The sequence below is a fragment of the Psammomys obesus genome, unplaced genomic scaffold (genome assembly GCF_907164565.1).
Source record: "Psammomys obesus unplaced genomic scaffold, mPsaObe1.curated_primary_1811, whole genome shotgun sequence".
NCBI lineage: Eukaryota > Metazoa > Chordata > Mammalia > Rodentia > Muridae > Psammomys > Psammomys obesus.
In genome coordinates this window covers 2,391,127-2,393,907 of record NW_026596120.1, presented here as the reverse complement: position 1 = coordinate 2,393,907, position 2,781 = coordinate 2,391,127, and the positions used below count along the sequence as shown (strand labels likewise).

The window sequence follows — 2,781 nt, the reverse complement described above, 5'->3', positions numbered from 1 at the left end:
TGTGAAGAGGGGAAGTTGCTTACCTCGGGACAGTCAGGAAGCACACAGAGAAGCAAGAAGAGAACAGATGTCCTTCAAAGAAAACACCCAGTGACCTGCTTCCTACGCAATATTAAATCACTGGTGAATTAGGCACCCCGCTGATGTAGTTAACATCCTCATGATGTAGCCCATTCACAATATTACCACTAGGTTTGTGTGTGTGTGTAGGGGGGGTTGCTGTCAGCACAAGGAACAGTAGAACAAGCAGCAGAGGAACAGTCTACCCACAAACTGTAACAGCTCTACCCATGCCTCTTGTTTTTGTTTTTTAAGATTTATTTTAATGTTTTTTATTTTACCTGTACGTGCATGGGCCTGAATGTATACATATGCGTCATGTGTGTGCTGATGCCCACAGAGGGTCCAGAAGAGGGCCTCAGGACCCCAAATCCAGAGTTACATGAGGTCATAAGATGCATGACTACTAAGAACTGAGCAGCAGGCCTATTTAAGATGAGCAAGGGCTCTTTTTTTAATAATTTTTATTGATAGAAACTAAAATATACCTAAAAACGAAGCTTCTGGAAAAAATTTGTTCTTCCTTGTCTTGTATCGTTCCTTAAAGTTGACCTTGGCCTCCCACCTGGCCTTCCGTTTCAGAGCTGGGTCTCTAAAGACATCCTGGTTGGCAACAGTTTTGTTCAAGGGGATGTCCACAGATTACCAGGTGGGCAAGAGGTGACTGTAGTTACAAACTTACACAAAGGACTTGATCTTTGATCTCTTGGCGATGTTCATCTTGCGCATGGCAGCTATCACTTTTCGGGGATAACGGTCGATTCCAGTCACCAGGATGGTCTGAGATGCTGTCATCAATATTTTTCACGATGATGACTTTGCGTCCAAACTAGTGTCCAGCCAGGACAAGCACCACTTTCCCAGGTTTCATGAACCTACTCATTTTGACAGCAAGGAGCTGGCACCCAGCAAAAAGGAAAGAAGAAGAGTAAGTGTGCTTAACTGCTGGGCCCTCTCTCTCCAGCCCCTCTCCCTTCTTTGCTGCAGTGTAGATCTGTAGTCAAGTTACATGATAGACACCTTCGTCTGGAGAGCTGCCAAGCTTTTTTTCTTTTTTTTTTGACTTGGGACATTTTCTTTGCCATATTGATTTCTTTGATCTCTGTTTTACCCTTTTCTAGTTTTTATTGACAACATACAAATCCCCTAGGTAGTTAAACTAAAATGAACCATGTGGACCTTTCCTCTTAGTTTCTTCTGACAAATCAGCACCAGGTACCGTCATCTATCCCCATCGATTCTGTGATCAGCATCATGCAGCACCTGGCCATTTATCCTTTATCATAGTCTTGAGTTTCTATTGCTATGAGGAAACACCATGATCAAAAAGTAATTAGGGGAAGAAAGGGTTTATTCTGCTTACACATCTACAGCGCTGTTCATCACTGAAGGAACTCACAACAGGGACTCAAACAGGGCAGGCACCTGAAGGCAGGAGCTGACACAAAGGCCATGGAGGGGTGGTGCTTACTGGCTTGTTCAACCTGCTTTAAGAAACAAGAAACAAAAAACAAAAACCAGATCACTTTACAGCCTGATCCCAGCCCCCTCCCCATCTTCTTCCAGTCCCAACCACATATTCCCTCCCTACATTCCCTCTCTCCATTTTCTCAGAGAAATGGGGGAGTCACTAAGGGTTACCAACCCACCCTGGTATATCAAGTCCCAGCAGGACCAAGCGCACCGTCTCACTGAGGCCAGGCAAGGCAGCCCAGCTAGGCCTGAAGGATAGTTCTTGTGACATGTGACCCTGGACATAGATAGCTATGGAGATTCTTTGAGAGTTAGAGCCATGAGCTTTATTGCTTTGTCATGTAACCATCTTCAGAGCAGTGGAAAGAGTGCTACATATGTGTTGGTGGCTTAGGTCCACTCATGCATGCTCTTTAGTTCATGGTTCAATCACTGTGAGCCCCCATGGGCCCAGGTTATTTGACTCTGTAGGTCTTCTATGGTATCCTTGACCCCTCTAGCTCCCTCTATCCTTCCTCCCACTCTTCACAAAACTCCCCAAGCTCGGCATATTGCTTGGGTGTGGTCTCTGCATCTGTTTCTGTCAGCTGCTGAATAAAGCCCCTCAGAAAACAGATGCTAGGCTCCTATCTGCAAGCATGGGAGAGTATTAATAGTGCAAAGGGCTGGCTCTCCTCTGTGCGGTAGGTCTCAAGTTGGGCCAGTTATTGGTATGCTATTCTCTCTATCTCTGCTCCATTTTCATCCCTACATTTCATGTAGGCAGGACAAACTTTGAACTTTTTATGGGTAAATTGATGCCCCCCTTAATCCACTGGAACTCCCACTTGGCTATAGGGGGTGGCAACTTTAGGCTCCATATTACATGCCACTAGGAATCTTAGCCAGGCTCACCCCATAGACTCCTGGGGGTCTCCTCTGTCCCAGAGATGTTCATCCACTGATTTCCTTTCTCTCACCCAGAACTTCTCCCTTTCCCACACTCTCAATACCTATCCAGACTTCTTTACCCTCCCCATCCCCTCTCCCACACAGTTCTCTCCCCCCATCTACTTCAGATGTCTATTTTATTTCCTCTTCTGAGTGAGATTCAAGAATCTCCTCATGATATGGTCTAGTTCCACCCATTTGCCTGAAAATTGCATGATGTCTTTGTTTTTAATGGCTGGGTAGTATTCCATTGGGTAAATGTACCATGTTTTTCCTATCCATTTGTCAACTGAGGGACATCTAGGTTGTTTCCAATTT

At 45.2% G+C, this 2,781-nt stretch overlaps 1 pseudogene; it reads right to left on the bottom strand.

Moving 5' to 3' along the window:
* Nucleotides 1–548: 548 nt before the first annotated feature.
* LOC129693169 (60S ribosomal protein L27-like) lies at nt 549–1,444 on the bottom strand (annotated as a pseudogene).
* Nucleotides 1,445–2,781: the final 1,337 nt, after the last annotated feature.